Below are 18,253 nucleotides of genomic sequence, written 5' to 3' on the forward strand. Positions count from 1 at the left end.
TATCTTTATATTTTAGCACGTAACATTGCCATACACGACCTTTCATTCTACCTATTTCTCCAAATTCCATACGTTAATTCACATGTAAAAGAAGTCCGAGTACGGTACCTCTTCAGAAATTCGAGTCAGAGAGAGGAGACAGACCGACATCTATTACTAATAGTACGTCAGGGTTCAGGGTTTATTAATAGTACTTCATCTCTATTTCTACATAATTCTAAATTACTTTACAAAATGGTTCCTTTTCATCATTTGTAAATTTGTAATTTGCTAATTTTGGCTGTTCTTTACCATTGGGGGCCATCTTTTGCACCTACTTTTTTGCGATATTCTATTCCGATGCGGTTGTTTTATGGTTTCATACGTTAAATTACGTTACCAACATTAAATTCAGACAGCATTGCAGAGCGAGCGTTAGCGAGAGTAGGCGGGTTAGAGCCCTGCATGGCACGTTGTTTTCTATCTTCGTTACCAACAATTCACTTTCTTTTCTCACATAAATCACTTCCACTTACCTTTCCATTTTGTATAAATCCCCTACTGCCTTAAAACATATGTTGGATACTTTCTTGACTACTTGAACATCACTATCAACTCATTTCTTCCGTAAATCATCCTACTTTTTGCTAGTTTTGGCCTCCAATACTAAACAATTACTCTACATTTTAGTGCAAATGGAAATGGAACCTAAAAAATCATATTATTAGTTATATAAAGTACCGTCAAATAATTTTAAGTTTTTTAACCTCCAAATTTTTAAAACGTATAATTAAATCATAACATATTGAAATAAAGTAATCAGTCATATGGTTCTTATAATTTGGAAGGTAAAGTAAAGAAATGGAAATAAATTCCTTCCCGGGAATTTATAGGCCAGGGAAAAAACCCGGTAATATTCCCATTTTTAAATTCCTTTCCACCGGGAATATTCCCACTGCCCATCACTAGTTAGTGATGGGCCGAATCGAATACAGTGAATTCGATTCACTCGAGAATTCGGATACCTCGAGTACTACGAAAAAGAATTCGAATTCTTTTTGTATTCGCTTTTGTTACTTTGTGATGTACTAATTCTTTCACAACTTATTTTCGGAAGAAAAAGTGTTGTTTAATATTCCGTACCACCCTAAATCTCCATCATGAGAATATCACAAATAACAAAGAATTACACGGTTATCTCGTTTCCTTGCCTCCAGCCCGAAAAAGCAACAGACTCCCGTTGCTAAGTTGACTGTAATGCAAGCAAGCTGCAAAGCACCAGCGTTGCCAACCGGATCAGAAAATACTATCGTACATAGCACTTAAAATGATCGTTTTTGTCGTAAAATTATCGTACTTTTTGTTTCTAGTCTCAATATCAAGTATTATTATTATTATTATTATTATTATTATTATTATTATTATTATTATTATTATTATTATTATTATTATTAAAGTGGTCGTAAGTCTTAACTGTATCTCTTACTTTTACAGATAAAAATAAAATTATATTTGCCAATCTGCATACAAAACAATGCTCCGTTGTTTCTCAATTGTTTGCCAGTCTATCGAAAAAATCTGATTATACTTCAACACTGTGTATGTTTACTTTTGAAAACCTATCTACATCAAGTAGCTAGTAATTACCTCTTCTTGATCGAGTAGATAACTCGGATTTCCTATGTACGTGGTCCTCAGTTTGATTACAGGTGTTACCACTTGTTTGGGGCACAAACACTAGTAGTGGTTTAGATCAGTTGTCACACTGTGTTCCGTCTTACACATATCGGTGCTCAAAATATATGTTAAACTAAAACAATCGGATTAATCAGTTATATAGTTATCATCAATATGTATAAGCAGATGAATTGATTTTAGGATATTAAATTACGATAAACGTAAAATGTAGCGTAAAAAGTATTCAAATTACTACCCTATTAACGATAATTTAGCTGCACTGTTTATACTTTCTGGAGACATGGTCACTTTTATGATGTTTTGAGTAATTTTGTCGCATATGTTGCAAAATTTATACTGTTTTCCCCCTCAATGAATGATTTTTGTTTTTCGAATTTCAAATACCGTGAGAACTATCTTGCATTGTAGCAGGAGCTATTAAATTATCGTATATAAGCTATCGTACATCGAACGGCCGTCAAAATTATCGTAATGATTCAATAAGTATCGTACATGTTGGCAACGCTGCAAAGCGGACAGAGAAGACTCGGGGCCATATGCATAGTTATTCTGCGGGCTACTTAAGGGCCACGTACGCGACACTTGATAATTTGCGTTGCAGAGTTCTCCCACAGGGTCAAACTAGCCCGCAACCTCCCCGTAAGTCAAGGGAAAGGCTACGGGAGCTTCAAAGCACCCTTTGGCAGCCCGTAGCAGTCTGTTTTGTTATAGAAGATGGATATGCTTGGTGCAAAAGATCTATTTTATAATAATTTTGAAGAATTTATTCAACCAGTGGACGAAATATCTAGAAGATATGTAGCATCGAGAATGTTCATTTTGTAATACATCGATTGAGTACAAGGTCTGAAATGCAGCTGACTGTCATTCTAGAGTTCTGATAAATACCAGGTGAGTGTTATGGTTATTTTCTTAATAAATTAATATTTACAATATTGTTTAGGCAGAAACTTACGTTCAATGTTAAACCAATATTACTGTTTATCAATGAAAATAAGTTTGGAATCATATTATTTCTGATTTTTCCCTGGATTAAGTAGACCTATGTGTAAACTTTAAAAGAAAAAATATGTTTATGAAAATGACTACAGTAACATGTCGAACATAAAATATATCAATTAAGAGGTAAATCTATGCCAATAGAAAATATCATAGGTAAAAACAGAAATATCACTTTAAAATCTGTAACCGAGCTAAATAAATATATGTAGAAATGGGAGTGCAGATTAAGAATACGGGGCCAATTTTGAAAATGAAAAGTAAAATATGATAATTCACAAAGGAAGAGAAACATTAAGTGTAAATAGGAAACATGTAAGTCGTCTGTAGAAATGGAAACAACGTAAAAAATGTAGTTCAATACTATGGAGTCATAATACAAAGCTACCTATATTAAACAAGTACCACAAGTTAGTCCTTAGATTTCACATTTGTTTTCTTTTATGCGCATATCCATCATCACTGACGTCCGTGTTCGATAAGGACGCATGAGCAGGTCGTTCAAGCTCGCTTTGCTCTGATTCGGAGTAGATGTAATGCTAGCTTGTGGTGGCCACGTAGCACAGGTTGGTGCGTGCTTTTGCACTTGTCTTTTTTAATATATAACAAGTTTGCAAGTATACTATAAATATCAGTTTAGTGGGTAGTTAGTGGGTAGGCGCCAAAAAAATAAAAGAGTAGAAAGTATTAGGAGAAAAATAATGAAAGACTTGTAATCAGTGGCGAACCTTGAGGGAAGTTACAACAGTAAAAATTAAATTTTTATCACTTCAAATTAAGATAAGAAAATTTACCCAAAATTTACTAACCATTGTATAGTACACGTAATCAAAACATTAGCAAGTTTGTTAATTTGAATTAAAACGATGGAACTATAATTTTAACCGATGTGACTTCCTTCTAAAGGCACCATTGCTTATCACTTTTTTTGGCGCCTTTCAACATGTTCCTAGTAGGGTATCGGCATGCGCCAAGAAAAGAGTCGTTTAGAACGCATGATGACACTATTCTCGTGAAGAACTGAGTCACTGTTATATAAATTTAACCCCATATTCTTAATCTGTACGAAAGTAAATGATGTAACGTCACTGTCATATAATCTACCCAATGTGCTGCAAGCTCTTTACATATGTTTATGAGTACCTTAAAGTGTTGATAGCAGAAAGCGCCCGCCTCTGTCCTTCTGCGCCCCCTATGGATGTCTGACTACGTTTTTAGCATCATCCACCCAGTAGGTTAGCTAATAGCCCATCATTCAGGCATACATAATAAAGTAAAAGACTACTAATAAAATAAGGCATTAGAATACGAACTTTAGGTAATGTACACTAAAGATTAGTCGCACCATTTTCGTAATAAAAAAAATGACATTTGGTTGATAGTTCGTTTTTGCAGCTGGAAAAGAAGTGTTTTTTTAAAAAACTGCATGTAGAACAATGTGTAAACGATGTTTGAAGTAGTGGGTTTTTATTCAATTTAATACATATCAAAGCATATATCAGTAATCACGTAAGTAACTACTTTAAAAGCTAAAGAAAACTGTCCAAACCTAAGTACAACTAATGTAATCCAGTTGGTATGCATTGCTGAGCAAAATGTGTATGCAGTAGCTGTAGACATCGAACTCAAAACATGTTAGTAAGCATACACATAAAGGAAGTTGTTTGCAAGTATCAGGTTGTCTAAAAAATTCGAGCTTTTGTAGGATAGAATTGAGAGTATGTTAGTTGTGATTAGAAAATATTACGAAACCACATTTACACCAGTTTAGTCAATGCTTTTTGTCATTTCTCTGGTAACACCATAACCCTGTTGCTACAGAGCTTTTGTAGTTTCTGGTTAAAAATTGTGACACATGGTTTCAACAGATTTCTTTTTAAATCTAACTTTAAAACACTGCTCAAGGAGTTTTTACAATAATCGAAAAAACAATAATCTGATAGTGCCATGTCCGTGCTATACGGTGGATACATTCATGCTATACGGTAGCAAGAAAGCTTTCGGCCAGTTGGTGCGTGTTTGGCTTTAGGCTTTCTACGCTTGCTGTATTAACACGTGCTTTCATACAATCTGCCTTTTGTTTTATTTGCATGCGATATTTTAGATCATTCGCAGAGCGTCATATCATCACTGGTCGTTCATTGTCTTATTGGCTTGCTGCCAGCGTAAAACTCTTGAGTCAACCTTGAATGGAACACTGAATCCAAGGTTGCACCCATATAACTTTGTTACTGGAATCCAGCTTGCGGCATGCTTGCACCCTTTCCAATCAAGCCGAATGCAAGCTTACCGATTTTCAATGCAAGCTTACAGTAAGCAGTTTGCAAGTTGTCTCTTCTCTTATGGTCATATATTCTGAACCGAGTTCTCAGTTTCTGACTGATCAAGTATGTAAGCGCTCTAATAATGTTAGCCTGGTTTACCACACTCTTTCTGTTGATAAATTCCGGTCGTTTAATTTAAATTCCTAGGCACACCCCGCACTAATTGTCGACAATTCAGGTCCGAGTCTATCGTTCTGCCCAACATCATCAGTTCGTGGCGCAAGATACTCTTTCAATTCCATCAAACGCACAGCTTAATCTACCGGGGTGAAGTGTAAGCTTTGCCACAGATTGTAAAACTTCCGGTCTCTTCGACTTCAATCTTTCTTTTATATTGGTGTTATAGATTATCTGCTTTTCATCACTTGTGATCAACTGTATCAGAAATGGCTCAAATTCGTTACGTTTCAGTAAGATTCTCAGATAGAAATTTAATCGTGTATATCTCTTTGAGTCAGATCATATGCCACCACAGCGAGTGGCATTCTGGACATCAGAATTTCTGGAACGAAAGCGACTGATTTGTGTGTTTGCTGTTTTTTTTAACGTATCTTGTTCATAAACAATATTAATTTCTTCGCAGGCCTGCGCAGCATTTACATTTTTATCGCAATAAAATCGTAATGCAGCTTTGCCGAAAGACACTCATTTTCACGACATGATGCCTTACGTCTGAATGAGAGAACATCGATACATTTTGCATATACTTGCTTCAACTGTCGGCTAACGAATGATGTTAAGCCTTACTCGCTGAGACTCATATAATCTGAGATTTGGGATACTCACGCCATCTTTTGTACAAAAGGCTTACTATTTTTGAACCTGATAGTCAAATTATGCTCCTGTTGCATCAGGACTTGAGATTCATAACAGCAAACTGTTATAGGTCTTCTCTTGCATGTTTTATCAATGCATTTTCTACTACTATACCGCTCACTAAAACGTTTTTTCGGGAGGAAATGGGAGTGCCCCGAGAAAACCCACGGATACGATGTTCTCCACTTGGTCGGGTATGGAACCAAGGACCCTACGCACCAGAGGTAAGTGTTCTACCGCTATGTTTTCGTGCCCCCTATAGCCATGTTCTAGTGAGCAGTGTAGTAGTAGAATAAACATTGATAAATAGCTCCGTGAATGCCTGAAATACATTGCTGAATAAATCTCAAGTGATGTAATGGAAAGTAGAATCAATTTTCTAATACTTAATTTTTTGAAAATATGAAATTTTATGTATCATATTACTTTTGCACCCAAAATGTGAATTATATCTTTTTCATTCGTTTCAGGCAGAGTGGAATTTCGGAATGGATATCATGGACAGTGTTGCATGTATCTCACTAAGATGCATGACAGCAGTTTTCCAAAAGAGTACTTTAAAAGAAAGTTGGAAGAGGATTGGATGCGGTGCCCTCTACTCTGTGACTGGGTATCCGTGTAGAACACTCACTCCCATCGTTAACTCCGAGAGAGAGAGAGAGAGGCTTACAGTGGAGATATAAATAATTTCATCACAAGAGGACAATAAATGTAGCTGAGTGATAATTTGGAATGAGAAAAATAAATTTTCGTGTTTGAAGCAATTGTCTGTATAAGTAGAAACAGCAATTGTAAAGTTTTACATTGTACAAACTTTGCACTTTATAGACTAAAATTGATTTAAGGTAGTCGCAGAGTAAAACAATAAGTTTATTGAAAAAATATTAACGTGTAACAGTTTCGCACTCTATCCAGTTTGGCTTTATAGCAAAATATATTATTGTAAATTAATTGATGGGCTTACTTCTTGGTGGTGGTGATGATAATGATGAGGCCATAGAAATTGAACGTTTTATGTAAAATATGTTTGGATTGTAAAATAAATAAAAATAAATTAGTCTATCGAAATGTATGTAAATGTTATTTTCAATCTTCGAAGTTTAACCTTTTAAATGGCATTATTTTATTTGATTGTATTGCATTTTTAGTATTCTCCCTCTATGCTTCCATCCTGTCGGCTAAGTAAGACGATGAGAAATAAAATATAATAATGAAATAAATGGTCAGAGGCATTACATGATATGCATGTTCTATCCTGCAGTTGCCCCAGCCCGCTTAAACATGTTAGACGGCTTTATTTTATTCATACTACTCTTAGAAGCGTGAAATTCTAAATATATACCACAGGCTATCATTAACTACATACAGAACTCTCTGGAATTGTTCATATAGATATCCATGTAGGCTTTTTTTATAAAAATATTTTGAGTTTTGGTTGTATGTCATATGGTGCATTCAGTGTACAAAAGAATCAAGTACTTTGTTTTTTGTTCATTTTAGATGCATTTCACGTTTGAGATATTTGACTGAAGTTCATTTCATTGTTTATAGATTTATATCCAGATATTGTAAATAACTTTTGAATAAAAAAGTTTTGGTTTTAACTATGTACATAAAAGTACCCACAAACAGTATGTTTTACTTTCTCAGATTTCTGAAGACTTGATTCGTTGTGCTCTGAAAGCCTCATAATATTTGTAAGAGATAACCAAAAAACAATAAATTTATTTGTTCACGAATTATTATCATAATGATTTTTTTTTTTTTTTTGTTAGCGCATGTCCATAAGAGAGGTTAAATGATGGCACCAGAAAATTCACTGATTATCTCCTGATATGTTCTGCTGTCTAATTTTCTTGAGTATTATGCATCTACTGTGTACAAATTTATAATATGCATGCATACATACTTAGCTATATAGCGTGAAGACGTCAAGTACGAAAATCACGCACAAGACTCTGCAAGATGTCCAGAAGTATTTTTTTCTATAGTTCAGTTTAGAACAAAGGGAATTTGAGGAACTGATCTCGGGTGTAATCTTAGGAGTAAGCGAGATAACAATGGTAGGCTTATGTGAAAACTAACAAGAGTCTGAGAAACACTCCCATACCCTGTGCTAGATGGTCCCAAGAAGCAGCTTTGAGTCACAATCGCATAGGAAGGTATCGCACTGCTTAAAACTGTTTTTACGATATCAGATGATATGCTTAAAATGAAGAAGGGGTCCAGTATTTGGAAATTTCCAGGTGAAATCTGTCACTTCACAACAAATGAGTATGCAGAATAGTTACTTTACTCAGGCGACACAGCTGAAAAGTAATAGTGAAGAATTCACGCAGCAAATATGAACACTATGCACAAAGTAATCTTCACAGAAGAAGCAATTGTGGGCTGTCAAGGATGAAGTGCTCTTTATTCTTTTCGGAGGTGTTGTTACAGGCTTACAACCTGAAACTTGTCAAGCTAGAAAGGAACAGCAATATTAAGAGAAATTATATAGGTCATTTGTAACAATAGAAACAGTTCACTGCTTCCAATTGTAGTCAAAACTAGCTTGTAGTGGACACCTTTAACAAATTAGTATTTTTCGAGCACATCTTGTACGCGTATACCCACCACCGCTAACGTGCCTCTTCGCTATGGGCACACACCAGTTGGTGGATAGCACCCTAGTAAAATATATGTAACAGTTCTAAGATATTTGCATCAAATTTTCCCAAGAAAATGTGTTTATAGCTATGGGTTAACTGCTGTATCGCCGGACCAATCTTAGAAAATTTACCAGATGAATTGGAGAATTCAGGTTGGTTTGTGAAGAAAATTAAATGTAAGTCAGGTGAAGGGAATAGTTGAAGTTAAGAAAATACTAGTTGTTTTTGATGTTGTAAATGGCACTATGTGTGGAGGCGGAAGGAACTATTTGGCGGAGAGGTACACTTGTTATTATTTACGGGAGAGGCAGTGTGCAAATGATGCTTACATGGCAAGATTGTCATACATCATGTTTGCGTTTTATCGAATTGTACAAAAATAAGGAGTGTCAGTTGTTGAAATTGTGTGAAAGGCATGGTCTACTAAACAGGTGGACAGTTTATCGTAAGTGTGGAAACGAAACTGCTGAACCTCTAAGCAAACCTAATGTAATCTAACCTAATTTAGTACATTTTGGTACTTTTGGGATGGCGTTTAGTATCTCCCTCAAAGCTATGTGACACATAAGCAATGCAGTTTATGACATATAAAATGTTTTTCCAACCATCCTCGTTTATATGTATACCCACCGCCGCTGACGCGCCTACTCCCTCGAATTATAAAATACAATTCTGGGAATTACTAATAGACGATTTCGTATAAAAAAACAAAAAAAACAGCATATATTTGTTTTTACAGTTGCCCCATTGGAAATCTACACCCTCACACGTGTGCTGCCTACATAAATTCACTACTTTTCCTTTAAGATTTATATTTTATGTCAAAATCAAATCAAAAGCAAGAGATACTGTTTCTAATCTGCTTCATTTATTATTTTCTTATTTTCCGTTACTTTTTTATTATTATTTCAACAACTTCATAAAAGTTTCTTGCGTTTATTGTATGTGGCACGCATTTTACCATTGTAGTTGCTGCATGCCATATTTACACTTCCACCGAATAGAATTGAGCTTCGGAGCGTTACCTTCAACTTTTTTTTGACAGAATTTTAGCCTCGCCCGAGGTGTAGCTAGAGAAACCAACCCTCAGTGTTAACCGTACCTGAGGGATCACTTTGGAAGCTTTGTGCAATGCATAGTCAAGGGGAAGGTTGAGGTATCCCACAGGTACGGTTCGTCTAGGGGACCCCTACGGGCTCGACTATGCATATGGCCCTCGGATACTTTAGTATCAGTGTTGTCAGATTCAGAATAACAAACTTCCCGCTCAAAGACCTGAAATTTCCCGTCAAGAAAGAATATCACTCATTAATTAATTAATTAATTAATCATTATATTGATTACTTCAAATTAAAATCAGATAACTATGAACAATTATTCAGCAGTAGGATCTTTTCCTGCAGGAGGAGAAATCTATTATAGGACAATCCTTTTATTTTCTATCTGCATTTATTTGGTATAGTGATAAGTATACATATTTGTGTGCTTGTGTGTGTATGCTACTTCCAAATATTATATTCTCCTCTTCACTTCACCCTAAAATTCCGTGAACGATTGACCATAAAAAATATAGTAAACAAAGACCATAAACCTTCCTTTTCTTCTTTCTTCTCGCAGAAAATGGACACAGGCGCGATTAACAAACAGTTTCATACGGTTCGGTTTGTAATCCTCTCTTCCTGTTCTGGTTCTTTTGGCCTTCAAAAACGCTTCTAATCCTTGTATAATTCCATCCACAAAGAGATGAAGACAATGAGTCAAAAAGAGACGACATAGAAAGGAATAAAAGTTGGCCGAATTTCCCATTTTCAAGCAGAATTTCCCGTATTCCCGCCAATGCTAAAAATTTCCCCTTTTGAGGGAAATTTCCCGCCATCTGACAACACTGTTTAGTACTCGAATTCATCTGCAGTGTTACCAATTCAGTCATATTTTAGGTTATCTATTTTACCCCACATCTTAATTCAGCTACAAGAAATGATGGCTTTTATTCTTTTACAGGGTTTCTAGACCTCATTAGTTTAAAATACAAAAACGAAAGAAACGATCGCTAACATACAATTACAAATAATTTCTGACTTTCGCTTTAGTCTTTTCTTTCTTACTTTCCTTTTCGTTCAGCTATCGTTAGCAATATTGTTCCTATTGCGCCTGCGCAAGAGTGCGAATTCGGGTGAAGAATTCGCTTCTTGAATAGAATACACCGAATACACTAGTTCAGGCCGAACCTTGGTCAAGGCCGTACTCCATGCAGAACAATGCGATAAACAAAATGTTATACACATATACATTGCTCCTTGCTCTTCCTGTTGTACAGTAATTTTACCGACTCGTACGATGTTTGTATTTTATATAAATTCATTACGTATTTAGCCAGCGCCGTAACTTAGATTTTTTCTGGGGAGCAAGCATTAATATGTGTTTTTGGGTCTGCTAGAAATGTTTTTCTAATTCTTGGGACCCCTCTTTCTATCTTTCTATTACTCTCCCCATTAGACCGTTCCCATCATCTTTTTTTAAGCGATGTTCAAAATATTTATGAAGTTGGAAAACAATGCTGTGGAGGATGAGGGAAACAGAGATGTTATTGGGGAAGTCCCCCGGTTCCAATATTGCGAGAACGACCCCATTTCCCCGGGATTTGACCCCATATTTACAGCTGAGACAATTTTCCAGCATGAGGCATATCCTCCATTGCCACTTATTGCAATTTGTATCCAAGTAGTGGGAGCGGAATTAATACAGATTGATGCGACCTAAATGCGCCAGGACACGAAGTTCAGTGTGAAATATTAAAGAATACGATTCTTTTCTAAAAATGAAACAAGCAAGACGCATTAATTTACCTCACTGTCCTTTGTGGCAGTTGAGTAGAAATCACATTTCTCCCCCCCCCCCAACACACATGAAAACCTTTCAAATCGGATTATTGGGGGACAGCCCCACACTTCCAAGATTGGGGGGGCATGTAACACACGCTAAAGAACATCACCCGGGATTTGCACCAGTGTGATTATCTCGCAAATTCTCGGACTGTTGCCTTTCTCATCCATATTCGGGAAAGAGTAATTGCCGAAGGACAATCTATGAGACTTGAAGGGCTGAGGCCGAGGTTATAGGCCTAACCTTTAGTAAGGAATTTTTTTTTTTTTTAATGCCGAGAATATGATAACAAAGATGTTATTTTTAGTATTTTTATAACAATGTAACTAAATGGAACTTAATACAGTATATAGACTAGTTTTAAATTGGCATAAATAATTTCAAAATAATGTAAATCACTTTTACTTCATCTGGTTGAAATATACATATTTTTATTACGTTTTTCTCCTATCAGTGACACTAGAGACCAGATGTACAAAAGTTCTTTCCTTTTGGTGAAATTTATTTTGTTTATAAGTTTCGAACGAATTGAGTAATTTGAGTACAGTTTTTTAATTTTTATTTTTATTTATTTTATTTTATTTTTTATTTTATTTTATTTATTTATTTTTTTTTTTTTTGGTAATTTGCAGAAAATCACACCCCCTCTAATTTAGTGAAAGCTGTACTCAAATCCATTTCCAAAGTTATTCGCAAGAGGACTTTTAGAAGGGAAAGAACTTCTGTCACTGACTGTACATCTCGAGCATGCGCTGTCAAGCATGTGTTTCTCGATTCATCTTACGGTGTTACTAATTAAGTTTTTAACTTTTTGTTTATTTAATTTACCTTTTCTACATCTCGTTTAGCTACAAGTACTCGTTGAGGTTTTCCTGGTTTTTTTTCATTCACACCAGGCAAATGTCGGGGTGGTACCTAACTTATAGGTCCCAGGCCACTTCCTTCCTTCCCTTTCCCGGATTGTGTGCTCGCCGAAGGGACGTCATCCCTCAAACGTGAAGGGCTAAATGGCCTTAGATGCCGACAGCCCAGAAATCTCAATCCTAATCCTCATCTTTGGCAGTGATTGATCTCCCTTTTTATTGAGAAATTAAAGAACTGTTCTTGGCTTATACTTGATCTCTTGTAATTTATCTATCGTTGGTAATACTGTTCTCGTTGCGCCTCCGCAAGACTGCGAATTTGGGTAAAGAACAGGGGTGGATAACTTAACGTAACTGTAACGTAACGAAAATAGCTCTCTGTAACAAAATTATAGGTTACTTAATGTAGGTAGGTACAAGATATAACACATATTTTCGTTACGACGTCGTAACGTTATTCGAGAATGTAATGTTATTGTACCGTAACTAATTAAAGGAACAAATCTGTTTCGGATCTTCCTTGTCACGCTTGGTGGGAGAAAATCAACAAATGGTATCAGCAGAATGAGATTCTTTCCTCTGCGGGTATCTAATGGAACGAATATAAACAAAGCAGAAGCTATTTTGTTACAAATATTATTTGCCACAAGAATAACACAGATGAACAGACAGGTTTGGTAAAGGTATTGTGTTCATCAGTTACAGATCTTATCAGATCTTTGGAGAGTTCCTCAGACATGGCATCTATTGTATTGTTCTTCAGAGGGTAACACTGAATCTCGTTCTTCAGGTGGTGAAGCAGAAAGAAATTTCACTTTCATATGTTGTTATTGCAAATCTAGAGTAGAGACAAGGAGAAAAAAAAAAACTTCATCGATTTCTGTGAATATCAATTAGGCCTTACTCCAAATTGGGATGTTATATTGGTTTTATTATAATGCATAATATCCTAAGGAGGTAGTGAGTATCCGAATTTTGTGGAAAAAAATGAGTATCTCGCAAGCCGTTAAACTTACGGAGCTGAAATTAAGTGTATTACCTCTTTATTGAAAATAAACAGAATGTGTCCTAGCATTTTTTAAAATTCTCCTTTATGTGGGGGGGGGGAACACTTTCTATGTATGGAAAATTAGTAGTGAGTTGGTTTCTAAAAATGATCGAAAACGATCGATGTTATTTAAGAAAAAATCAGAAACAAAAAATACAGTGCTTGGCTTCTTATATCCATTGCTTTCTACTATAATAATAGCTGAAGCTTATGTTTATTATATGGAGCGCTTACAGCACAGGGCAATCAATTCATAAAGTTGTGAGAAAAATAGGCATAAAATTTGTACTGTAAGCTTAATTACACGGAAATTTGAAGTTTGGATTGTACGCATGATTGTATGGACAATTTTACATTTTTTCCCCTTTACGTTGGTCTACTTACTTTCATTTGGAACTTTGAAATTTCATCCTTTTTTCCACTGAAAAGTATTGATAATTCAACAAGGAAATTATTATACTATGATAATTTAATTGAAATTCATCGTAATTTGGCACATGGCAAACAGCAGTGTGGTAACTGAAGTTGAAAAAGGAGGAAAATTCCCATTCACCTCTAAACACTTTCCACGAACCTCGTTTCTTTTCGCTAGTTATTTCTTGGCTGAAGGATGGACATCATTCCACTGCGGATGATTTACCGCCAAAAAGTTACCAACTGGAAATAAATCCGATTTCAGATTTGTTTTAAGGTGGAAAATTACGAGTTACGGAAAATGTATACTTGTATTACTAATAGATTATTGGTGTTCTTAAACTTTGTACCTAATTTTTAGTAAGTCTTTTCTTTGCTTTAGGTAAACTACTTTGAATAAACATTCATAATAATCAGGGACGGCGTTAAGGGTGGGCGGGGGTGGGCAACCGCCCACCCCAACAGAAGGTGACATCCTGTACTTCAAAAGCAATAGGTATTACTTTGGATTGTAACGTAAAAGGTTCTAGTACTCTGTTTAACTCTGCAATGAACAATGATTTTAATACAGATACTTGTAATAATATAACAATGCCAAAAGTCATGATTAACCATTAAATTACGCGGGCTTTAAATTCCAGCACCTCGTGAACTACGAAGGCATTTGAACCAATTTCATAGGGTTGGAAAAATTGTAAAAATAATTACTCGTAATTGCCGCCGACACATGAAATATATAATAAAAAACTTATTATTTACATAATATCTCTACTTGAATTTCAGTTATTAACACATACGTGAGTTTTATGTTTTATGCATTTCTAGTATTGTTGTTACTTAAATTTCCTTTTAGGAAAGAAAACTAAAATTTCTTCCCCCATCCCTCCTCAAATATACTGATAGGACGAATATGTGTTTATTTCATTTCATTTCATTTTCATCCATGTCATACATGAAGCTCGAAGGAAGACTAGCGTATGAATCGGACACGTCAATAAATAGATATAAAGAAATAGTTATTACATACTAAAAGACAATAACGCTATGGTATTATATGAGACAAAATTACACTATACAATCTACAAGCTGATTTAGCAGATAGGTATTCATCTACTAAATAAAAACAATAGCACTGTCTTTCTTTGTAACTGATTTAAATACATTCATTGTTTCAATGTTACGAATATCTTTGGGAAGGTTATTATACAGGGTTTTCATAAAGTCTGGACGGATTTAATTTGCTTATAATTTTCATAAAAATGCTCATAATGAAATAAAACAAAGTGCAAACGGTAGCGGAAGGATTAAATTTTTAGTTGGCAACACTGTTAGATAAGCGGCAACTCTGAACATGTTAAGAGAGGGAGAGGGAGAGCAAGGGTCAGTTTTTTTTTTTACCAAATTCCATCCGTTGTTGTTTTCATTGTTGTTTCAATGTTGACTGTTAAAAGTAAGTTGTAAGCTGTATTGGTGTGTGTGTCTTTTAAAGAAATAAATAAATGAAAAACTCCTCTGAGAAGACTATTTTCTTACCGTATCAAAGATGGCGTCGGTGAAAGAGAAAGCGCAATGTGTTCTGTGGTACGCAGAGCTAAACTCACCAATTCTGGTGTGTCGAAAGTTCACCAAAGAGTTCAAAAAGCCGGCACCGACTGAGAGTGCAATCCGAAAGTGGCATGCTAAGTTCTTGGAGACAGGAAGCGTCCTGGACCGTCTTCGAAGTGGGAGGCCGCCAACATCGCCCCAATTTGGTAAGAAACTGACCCTTGCCCTCCCTCTACCTCTCTCAACGTGTTCAGAGTTGCCGCTTATCTAACAGTGTTGCCAACTAAAAATGTAATCCTTCCGCTAGCGTTTGCGTTTTATTTGATTTCATTATGAGCATTTTTATGAAAATTATAAGCAAATTAAATCCGTCCAGACTTTATGAAAACCCTGTATAATGTTGGACTTAAGTATATGGGACCGTTTTGAAACAATGCTGTACGGTGATTTTGAATGTGGAGATTATCCTTATATCTAGTATTATGACAGTGAAAGTTTCCTTTATTGGCAAAGAACGTATTAAGGTTTTGGCGCGTGAAAATTCATAACTGTAATATATAAAGACACGGCAGTGGTAATATTTGTAGCCTCATAAAAGGTTTTTTACACTTGAAGTCCATTTTTTGACATCACAATCCATGTAAACCGTCCTTTCTAATTCCAGTTTTTACTCCAGGAGAAAGTAAAACGAAAAAAAAAACTTACATGGAGTATCTAGATTTAAAGGGGAATTTCCCCATTATCCCCAGATAATTCGCAAATTGCTGTGGACCAATAAAGTTAGCATGGCTAGAATTGCCAATCTCGTTTTCCCTCGTATGGTGTAAACATGATTGGTAGCTTGTTCTATTGGACATGAGTAAAGGTGGCTTGCTTTTATTCGAGCTCATTTAATTACACATTTTCGTATTTTGTTTCTCCATTAGCAATACAGGCTTCTCACGTTAATTCAAACCCACCGTAATCTGAACCCTGCCCTTGTCCGAATGACAATTTGCCGGCGGGGTTGATATTTTTTAGACTGGTTGCTCAAACAGAAACAGTTGTTGTGAATTATTGGACTAGATCAGGCCACTTTTCTTGAATACAAGACTGTTTCAAATGACTTTTGAATTTTTAACTACATATACGGTACTGTACATGTTTGGGATTAGAACTAAACCTTGACAAATATTCGTTTGTAACTGGATTTGTGACTTTTGAGAACTCCCTTTTTACGCCAAAAAATTTAATAACCCGAACAGCTTAAGCAAATATTCGGATTAACGCGCGCTTCCCGCTGTAGTTATCGAAGATTATTACTGGTCCACATTTTGTCCGAACAGTTACCATGAAAATAAACAGATGCGAAATAATGTTACTCCTATTGACCTTCCAGTGTCCCCGGTGAGTTCCGGATTTGATTCCCAGTGGAAATATAAGTTATTTGGATCTTACTCTAGGTCCCGTTCTTAGGACGTTACCATCGTTCCATGGAAGGTTATGGCAAGCCATCATTTGTTCACTTTGCCCAGGGACTTTCGGGTCAAAGATCGACCTTCGGATAGGACACTGCACATCATCATAATGAGCTTCCACTAATCGGTCATCGCATCCTTCGTATATTGCTGAGGTGTCGTCAGTGATACTACACAGAAAATGACGGTTTCTAATGTTCTATCTTTGTATGGTATTCAATATATAGTATTATTTATGGCAATAAGTGTCTTCTGAACCACTAACAAAATATTTTTTACCCGTTTATCTTAGGTTGTAGCTTGTGTGGCTATAAAGAGAACGTTTAGGGCAGTTATTCTAACACTTGCTGAGATAAGTAATGAAAATTGCAGTCGCTATTCTGAAGCAAGACGTCTTTTGAGTGAAGTTAATTTTTAGTTTGTGTTCCAACTCAACTTGTTCACACTTTTTCTTGGAAAGTTGAAAAGATTGTCAGATTATCTACAAAATATGGAGAGCACACTGGGCAATGCTGTTTTAGTTACAAAGGATGTAGTGGGTTATTTTACCGAAATTCGAAACTCAGTCGAGGAGTTCGAAAAAAATTGGAAAGAGTCTTTGAGTCTTGCTGAAATTAACTGTATATCTCTAACGGGTCCAATGTCCAGAACACTATCAATGCTCCATCATTTACGTCAGTATATTATGACTGAGCAAATATCGGTTGAGGAAGAAAATATCCAATCCCAAGAAGACTACAGACTTAGAATGTTTCTTCCCCTAATGTAATCTGTCTTCACCCTAAAAATGAACACTTCCTCTCATTTGAGAAAATTGAACCATTTGCACGGCATTATGGGTGTGATGCCAATAGTGTAGAGGTGGAACTGAAACTTCTCCCGAAAGTTTTGAAACGTTATGAGGAGGAAAACCAATGCAAAATTACGTCCGTTTCTCAGTTTACTGAAGTAATGGATCGTTTCAAAATGGCCTTCATGAAATTCACAAATTAGCCGTAATTGTTGTCACCATTTCTGTATCTGGTTTACCATGTGAGCGTTCTTTCTCGTGTCTTAGACGGGTTAAAACGTATCTAAGAAATCAAACATTCGCCTAAGCGATCTTTGTTTCCTCTCAGTAGAAAGAAAACTTGTAATGAATATTTCTATAGAGGATGTGGTAATGCATTCGATGCTGGACAGAAAGATCGACGCATTGCTCTTCATTAAAGTGCAGGTATGAAAGTTTATTGTAAGCCTGTTCGTACCATGTGATCAGCTCTTCATAGTTTAAAATACATTATTCTTTCTGTGGATCATGATGAAGTTTTGTTAATTGCTATTTACTCCTTTATCCAATTTATGTATATATATATATATATATATATATATATATATATATATATATATATATATATATATATATATATATTTTTTGCTTACTTGAGTTTCAGTTTCAACGATATCTATGTAGCTATGATCAAACAATCATGCCGTAGAATTTCCCTATTCTTTTAGTAACATAGATCTTTGCTGCTGCATATAGAGATCACGTCAAAAAATCTTGTTTTACTTTACCTACTTATTGTGTATTTTA

General features: G+C 35.6%; 1 protein-coding gene and 1 long non-coding RNA gene across 2 annotated transcripts in view; one reads left to right on the forward strand and one right to left on the reverse strand.

The window, feature by feature from the left end:
* Positions 1 to 1,219, reverse strand: part of LOC145673570 (uncharacterized) — a 44,975-nt gene extending 43,756 nt beyond the window's left edge. The window contains exons 1-2 of the mRNA XM_081743410.1: positions 1,123 to 1,219; positions 516 to 687 (exon numbers count right to left, since the gene is read on the reverse strand). The gene's annotated coding sequence lies outside the window, so the exon portion shown is untranslated. The remainder of the gene's footprint in view (positions 1 to 515; positions 688 to 1,122) is intronic.
* A 747-nt stretch (positions 1,220 to 1,966) lies between these two features.
* LOC145672852 (uncharacterized) lies at positions 1,967 to 6,888 on the forward strand. Its single transcript, XR_014128688.1, has 2 exons — positions 1,967 to 2,568; positions 6,287 to 6,888. It is a non-coding gene; the product is annotated as an uncharacterized LOC145672852 (long non-coding RNA).
* Positions 6,889 to 18,253: the final 11,365 nt, after the last annotated feature.

This window comes from Thermobia domestica, chromosome 16, assembly GCF_964235325.1.
Source record: "Thermobia domestica chromosome 16, izTheDome1.hap1.1, whole genome shotgun sequence".
NCBI classification, from domain to species: domain Eukaryota; kingdom Metazoa; phylum Arthropoda; class Insecta; order Zygentoma; family Lepismatidae; genus Thermobia; species Thermobia domestica.